Below are 8,768 nucleotides of genomic sequence, written 5' to 3' on the forward strand. Positions count from 1 at the left end.
ATAGAAACCGCTTGGCTCTCGCACATGGGCCTCAACTCCTCCAATTCAGATTTTTCATTAGATTGTTGTAGTTGGAGTTGTTGTTTTAGTTCATATTGAGGTTTCTAAAAACCAGGAGGGTTATATTACTTTGATGCATACTACTGATAAGGCTGTTGCACCGCATTCTGAGTGTTGCTCCAGCTGAAGTTAGGATGATTGCGATTGTTGGGATGATAGGTGGTTGGAACTGGTTGCCATGACCTTTGAAAGTTGCTCATTAACTGAGCTGATTCACTAGAAATAGCACACTGCCTCGTATCATACGCACCGACACAAAGATCATAGACACTAGTGATCTGATTAACTCCATAATTAGCCAAAGAATCCACCTTCATTGTCAAAGCCTTAAGCTGAGCAGCTATAGCAGTAGCTGCATCTACCTCCAGAATTCCTACTACCTTGCCTTAAGTTAGTCTCTGAGAAGGGTTCTGGTATTTATTAGAAACCATCAGTTCAATAAAATCATAAGCTTTTGTAAGGCATATGTCATAGCCTATTTGTTCATTCGAGGATTTAACTCAACTCAAATAAGAATGTAACAAGTAAATAGTGGATCTACCGTCAAAGAGATCTCACAAAGTAACATCCGTCAAAGGATTCAGAAACAAGGTTCATCTACAGGCTTGAGGAATTACTTCACTGGAAGAAGTTCAAGAAATTGATCAAGCCTCAGTGATATAAATCAAGATTGTGGATTTAATCAAGTGACAAAGATCTTGTTAGGGTATCAATTAATTACAAGGATTTAATCAGAAGAAAATCAAGTATCAAAGTCAAGACATGAAGAAACGTCACGGAAGTTAGTCACTCATGAACCGGAAAGTACATCGAGTGTCAACATTGAAGTGGTGGAATTGATTCATAATTTTCAGTGATTTTTAGAAGAATGGTTGCTGTTGAAGAGTAGTATTAATTCTCTATTAATTAATTAAGTCATATAGTTTAATTAAGAAAATAAATTATATCTGCAAAGATTAATTTATTTATTAATTGAATTAATTGATTAATTAATTCTGAATTAATATTAGGAATTTTCAGAATTGATTTTGAATTAATATTCAATATTAATTCAGCAAGACAATCATTTGAACTGGTATGACAACCAGATTGTCATACCGAAAGTCATACCAGCTCAAATAGATTGTCATACCGAAAGTTCTACTACTTCAACAGATTGTCATGCTAGTTCAATCAATTGTCTTGCCGATAGTCTTGCCAGTTCAATCAATTGTCTTGCCGATAGTCTTGCCAGTTCATTCAATTGTCTTGCCGATTGTCTTGCCAGTTCAAGTGGATTCTGTTGATTGATTTAATTAAAAAAGACAAAAGTAGCAGAAGTCATTCATCTTCAACCAACCAAGAACACAGAAAGAAAAGCAGCCGCACAAATATTACATCTCTCACTGCAAATTCAAGATCAACAATTTCTAGTAATTAAAGTTAAATCCAAACAACTAGAAATCATTCTCTTGTTCTTGTGTAACTATCTAGCAGATCAAAATCCCTAGAACTTAATCTCAAATTGCGTTTAGCATTTGATTCTTTTTATTGCAAAAATAGAAAAAGTTTATGTCAAATTTATTCTAGATTTGTGATAATTAATTTGAGATTAATCCCTTGTAATCGATACCGTTGTTGTAACACCTTTCAAGTTTAATAATATTTTTATTTAACTTGAATTTTGTTTCAATTTTTTATTCCGCACTAAATTCGATTAAACGGTATAGTTTGTATTCAACCCCCCCTTCTACAAACATATTGGGACCTAACAATTGGTATCAGAGCCTTCTGATTAACGAACAAATCAAGATCCTAGACTTTTGTGATTTTTCAACTTCTTGAATTTTTATTTATTCAAAAATTCATAATGACTTCACAAAAAGTTGGAACCGTTAAAATTCCACTATTTGATAAAGAAAATTATATTATGTGGAAGAAGAAGATGCTCTTGTTTTTACAAGGGGCAAATCCCAAATATCTGAACTTGTTAAAGAAGGGTCCAAAAATTCCGTTGGTTATTGAACCAGAGGTGATAGAAGATGATGTTGTAATTACCAAGGCTAGAACCTATGCAAAAGATCCTGAGGATTTTTTTCCTGTTGAAAAAGAAGAAGCCTCCTTGGATGCCAGCCTTCAATTAATTTTAGTTGATTCCCTTGATTCCTTGATGAACAGACATGTGATGAACTGTAAAAATTCCAAACACATATGGGAAACTATTGAGGTGATTAATGAAGGCACAGAGGAAGTTCAGGAGAACAAGTTAGAGATCCTAACCTCTGAGTATGAACATTTTAAATCCAATCCAGGAGAAGGAATTACTGAAGTATTTGAGAGGTACAATGCATTGATCAACAACCTGAACATAAATGGAAAATATTATTCAATCAGGGAGGTCAACAAAAAGTTCCTTTTAACACTGCCAACTCATCTTAAACATAGAATCAATGCCATAGAGAAGCGAGAGATCTGAATGAGATTTCTTTGGAAAGGCTATATGGTGTGTTAAAAACCTATGAGTTGGAGCAGATTCGGCAGAAGGAAGTCTACGGGAAAGATAGAGTGGTCAGCATATCTACTGCTCTAGTAGCTGAAAGTCAACAACAACAACAACAATCTCAACAGTCAGAGAGAATGGTACAGTATTCCAAGGCTGAGGAAAATGTATTAGTAGCAGAATATGATCCTCCTACTACAAATCAATCCAGTGATGATTTTTACTCCTTAGAAGAGCTGGAGCAATTGGAAGATGAGTCAATGGCCCAGATTGTCAAGAGATTCTCCAATGTCAGATTCAAGAGAAATCCCAAGTTCAAGTACAAGTCCAACTACAACAGATTCCAGACTGGTGGATCTTCATCCTCTAACACCAGTAGTGGTGGATACAAAATAGGGATGGTTGATCGGAGCACCATTAGATGCTATAACTGCAATGAGTTGGGACACTTTGCCACAGAATGCAGGAAGCCAAAGCAAGTAAGGAAGAACTCTTATGATTCAAATCAAAAGAGTAACTCTGAAAGGGCTTATCTGGCAAAGGGAAGAAGCTGGGATGATACTGATAGTGAAGATGAAGAAGAAGGGAATCTTGCTCTTATGGCTATTGATGGAAATACTTCATCGTCAAGAAAAGAGGTAAAATTTACTAATGCTGAATAGTTTATCATCTAGGAGGTTCCTTAGATTGTGCTCGTCGTGATAATGAACTGTTAAGTCAACAGATCAAAAACCTTGAGAAAGAGGTCAATGAATTAAGACTTGTGCATATTAATCAAGACAAGTTAAAAGAACAAGTATCTTTTCTAGAGAATAGAGTTAACTGTTATAGACAACTCGAAACTATTCTCAAAGACAAGATCACCGGTCTTGAGACTAAGGTTAAAGCCTACTTCAATTCTTGTTCGAAGGCTAAAGAGTTTTACAGTAAGCAAGCTGTTAATCAAACATCTGGAATAGGTTATGATTACAATGTTGCTATTGGAGAATTACGCATAAACTCCCCTCCTCATGTCTGTGCTAAAGGTAGGGAAGTACCACATGTGCTTAAGGGTGTTGATAAACCCCTCTATAAAAAATCAATTGTTGAACCATTTGATGGGACCTCGTCTATTATTCAAGAAGAAATACGTGCTGAAGATCATGCTAATGAGAAGGTTATTTCCAAGCCAAGTGTGTCGAAAGTCCCAGTCAAAGTTGTGAAAGCAACTGAGATTAACTCAGACACACATGAGTTGGATAACAAAACTGCCATGTCTACCTTGCATATTTTGCCTGTTGTTAATCCCTCTCATAAAGTATGTGGTGTTTCTAATTATATGTCTTGTGCTTTTAATTTGATGTATGCTTATTTTAATGGTAAGCATGTTTCTAGTGATAAGACTACTCTTCGTCAGCATGTGAATATTAAGAAGCATGATAGGTCTAAGACTGCTAGTCCTTCTAAGGCTAGAAAGGAGACATTTGTGCCTAAGCCTAAACAGAAATTTATTAAGGCTGTTTACAAGGTCAAATGTCCAGTCATTGAGAAAGTTGAGAACATTAAAGTTAAGAATGTTGTTTTTCCTGACAAAGGTCAATTCTACAAGTATGTTGGGCCCAACCAAGTTTGGGTTCCGAAGAAGGTTTAATCCATTTGTATTGCAGGGCATTAAATAGGTGGAACCGGCAGTGTGGATTCTTGATAGTGGATCGTCAAGACATATGAACGGAGATAGAGCCCTGCTATCAAATGTGGTTGAGAAAGCTGGCCCGGTGGTTACCTTTGGAGATAACAACAAAGGTTTAACTGAGGGATATGGCTGTTTGCAAGCTGGTAATGTTTTCATTGAACTCAAACTTCTTTCAACATTAGTGATTTCTTATTTCATTTAAAATCTTTTGAAATCACTATTGTACATCATTTCTCTCAAAAGATTAAATGTATAATTTTCATTCATTATAGATCTTAAGTACATTTTATCTCTATAAGTGCCATATATTTTGTGATACAGGTTCATTCTCCAATGGCTTTCTTTCATTGACAGTCATGAGGTTGAAAACCCATAACTTCTATCCCAGATTGTAAAGATAAACACAGAAACAGAACCAACCAACACTCTCTTACCACTAAAATGAAGTATGAGTGAGCGTGAGGGAGATAGTGCCATTATGCACCACATAAGAAAGGTTCTGTAGTCAACCCAGTAGCTCTATCTCCTACAAAGATGAGTAGTATTTAAACCGAGACAACTGCTAGCTCCCATACATCTTCTCAAAAAGATGTAATGGCTGAAAAGGCACAAAAACAGTTACTAGACTCATTCTCTCAACAGGGTGCGTCTATTGAAATTTGCCTGTCTGCCAGGGTATTCGTTGTAGTGTCACCACCTCAAACATAAACAATTCTTGATGCACAAGGAAAGGTTACACACACAAAGGATGAGTTGACAGAAACAAGAGTTTCGACCATTTTAAGGTCAGATTCGATTCTTCAAGGTTCTTTAAGGGACCAATTGCCTTTACAGGTGTTAGGAGAGGATACTGAACCAAAAGCCATATGTCAGTGGTCAGTGTCTACCTCCCCAGGCTTAAATCCCCAGGATGCATCTCTGGATAGTGGATCTGACATAGGCGCAGATCGACAACTTGTTGACAATGATTCAGATATTACCTGATGAGTCACAAGGAAATGTCTTCACATACATTAGAAGGCAACTTTGATCTTTATTCTAAATTCGTTGGATCATTGTTTACCTTCCTAGAATTCAAATCTGGAACCCTAAAAGGGAAACTAGCAACTTGTAGATTATGAATCAGATTCATCTGACGAGTTTAACAAGAATGGGGATTTGCGAACTCCCATTGTACCACCTGTGACCTCCTTAAGGATGGCTAAGGTGATTTTCCTTACAGGTACAGCTGAATTTTGGAGCTATGAGAGGAGTGATATACTTGTGAGAATGAGTGTAAACACAAGTGGAGAGAAGAGTGAAACACATGTGAGGTACACTAAACAGAATCACACACTCACAGTGAGGAAGAAAGAGAAACTACTTGTTATTTCTTTTCCAACCTAGTGAAATATGAGAACTCCTTCAGACAACGGCATACATTCCTTCTCTAAGGGGGAGATAAAAGCTTAAGTAATAGTTTGGAGGATTCCTCAACTAAGGGGGAGAAATTGTAGGGAGGAAGAAAAAGATCCTACATATGTACACTACACGATACCATTGTTGTTTGTAACTACGGATCCTATTGTACGGGAGAGGTGGTAAACAAAAGGTGATTTTCTAATAAGAGAAGAAACTGTTTTCCAAAAGGGGAGTACCATTGGTTTTTATCTGCGGATCCTATTGTACGGGAGATGTGGTAAACGAAGGTGATCTTCTTTAGTCAGTTGATTCTTATAGGGGGAGAAGCAAGAGAGATATGCGCTTCTCAACAGGAAATGTGGTTGTGCAAAAGAAGATGAAACTACTTGAAGATATGTTCATTCTAGAGGAACATCTATTTGGAATCAGGAAAATGTCAAATGTTATCCAGAACTTTTCTGCTATTTACTTTGCATTTCTGTTTACATCTTTTTCTTATTTGTTAGTTGAGTTATCCTCTAGGTATTTGTTATTATTGTCTAAAAAATAAATAGGGGGAGATTGTAAGGCAAATGTCATAGCCTATTTGTTTATTCGAGGATTTAACTCAACTCAAATAAGAATGTAACAAGTAAATAGTGGATCTACCGTCAAAGAGATCTCACAAAGTAACATCCGTCAAAGGATTCAGAAACAAGGTTCATCTACAGACTTGAGGAATTACTTTACTGGAAGAAGTTCAAGAAATTGATCAAACCTCAGTGATATAAATCAAGATTGTGGATTTAATTAAGTGACAGAGATCTTGTTAGGGTGTCAATTAATTACAATAATTTAATCTGAAAAAAATCAAGTATCAAAGTGAAGACATGAAGAAACGTCACGGAAGTTAGTCACTCATGAACCAAACAGTACATCGAGTGTCAACATTGAAGTGGTGGAATTGATTCATAATTTTAAGTGATTTTCAGAAGAATGGTTGTTGTTGAAGAGTAGTATTAATTCTCTATTAATTAATTAAGTCATATAGTTTAATTAAGAAAATAAATTATATCTGCAAAGATTAATTTATTTATCAATTGAATTAATTGATTAATTAATTCTGAATTAATATTAGGAATTTTCAGAATTGATTTTGAATTAATATTAAATATTAATTCAGCAAGACAATCATTTGAACTGGTATGACAATCAGATTGTCATACCGAAAGTCATACCAGCTCAAATAGATTGTCATACCGAAAGTTCTACTAATTCAACAGATTGTCATGCTAGTTCAATCAATTGTCTTGCCGATAGTCTTGCCAGTTCAATCAATTGTCTTGCCGATAGTCTTGCCAGTTCATTCAATTGTCTTGCCGATTGTCTTACCAGTTCAAGTGGATTCTGTTGATTGATTTAATTAAAAAAGATAGAAGCAACAAAAGTCATTCATCTTCAACCAACCAAGAACACAAAAAGAAAAGCAACCGCACAAATATTACATCTCTCACTGCAAATTCAAGATCAACAATTTCTAGTAATTAAAGTTAAATCTAAACAACTAGAAATCATTCTCTTGTTCTTGTGTAACTATCTAGCAGATCAAAATCCCTAGAACTTAATCTCAAATTGCGTTTAGCATTTGATTCTTTTTATTGCAAAAATAGAAAAAGTTCATGTCAAATTTATTCTAGATTTGTGATAATTAATTTGAGATTAATCCCTTGTAATCGATATCGTTGTTGTAACACCTTTTAAGTTTAATAATATTTTTATTTAACTTGAATTTTGTTTCAATTTTTTATTCCGCACTAAATTCGATTAAATGATATAGTTTGTATTCAACCCCCCTTCTACAAACATATTGGGACCTAACAGCTTCATCGTAGCTTTTAGCCCATAAGGCTCTACCTGATATTGCATCGAGCATGGGTCTAGAAGTCACACCCAAACCATTATAAAAGCAGTTTATAATCATCCAGTTAGGCATCCCATGATGAGGACACTTTCTAGGAATCTCCTTATAATGATCCCAATCTTCACATAAAGATTCTCCCGATTGTTGCGCAAATTGAGTAAGAGCGTTCTTGATTGTAGCTGTCTTTGCCATAGGGAAGAATTTAGGAAGAAACTTCTGAGCAAGATCTTCCCACTTGGTGATAGAGCCAGGTGGTAGAGAATGCAACCAACACTTAGCTTTATCATCCAGAGAGAATGGAAAAAGCCTTAGCTTTATAGCATTTTTAGAAATATTATTGAATTTGAAAGTATCACAGATCTCGATGAAATCTCTAATATGCATGTTGGGATCTTCCGTTGGAGAACCCCCAAACTGGACTGAGTTCTGCACCATCTGAATCATGCTAGCCTTGATCTTAAAAGTGTTAGCCGTGATGGCTGATCTGATAATGCTAGACTGAGTATCATTGATCTTCGGCTGAGAGTAACCCATCAAAGCCTTCAGATTCGCTTCTAGTTCTCCCATTGCATTAAGAGCTTCTTCTTCAACTTTTTCCTCTTCTATAAGAACTTCTTCCTCTACTAAAACTTCTTCCTCCGCTTTATCCAATGTTCTCTTTTGAAATCGAGAACGCGTTAGCATAAACGCTCTCTAGAGTACCTGAAAAAACAACAAGTAAACAAGTAAAATATCCGAGTCAGTGAACTTTAACAACCATTGATGTCAAGCACATAAACTAAAAATTAACACCGAGTCCCCGACAGCGGCGCCAAAAACATGTTAGGATGAAAACACACGCTAATTTTACATGCAAGTATACGCGTTCGCAAGTAATATAAAATTCTTTCTAGTTTGTTCCCACAGAAACTGGTTTAGGTTAACTTCAATCTATGCACTTATGCAACAATGGTATGGTTATTGTTGTGCATATGTTGTGTACTTGATGATTTCATAAACAAAACACCTAAGTAGATTTTACTTAGTGAAATAATGTAGCACTCGACGGATAAGAATTATAGTCCTGACGGATAACTCATTATAGTCCCGACGGATAATGATTTATTATCCATCGAGTGAGTAGCTTATGTAATAATGAGTCTGTAGCACATTTATGCATACACCTTTGTATAGATTCTGTAGTAGCATATAAGTTATATGCATGTTGACTTTTACTAGATATGCAGAATAGGTTGATTAATTGTACATAAATGATG

General features: G+C 35.6%; 1 non-coding gene across 1 annotated transcript; it reads left to right on the forward strand.

Moving 5' to 3' along the window:
* Window positions 1-7,582: 7,582 nt before the first annotated feature.
* Window positions 7,583-7,689, forward strand: LOC141669161 (small nucleolar RNA R71). Its single transcript, XR_012553452.1, has one exon. It is a non-coding gene; the product is annotated as a small nucleolar RNA R71 (small nucleolar RNA).
* The last annotated feature ends 1,079 nt before the right edge of the window (window positions 7,690-8,768 follow it).

This window comes from Apium graveolens, chromosome 6, assembly GCF_009905375.1.
Source record: "Apium graveolens cultivar Ventura chromosome 6, ASM990537v1, whole genome shotgun sequence".
Lineage (NCBI taxonomy): Eukaryota > Viridiplantae > Streptophyta > Magnoliopsida > Apiales > Apiaceae > Apium > Apium graveolens.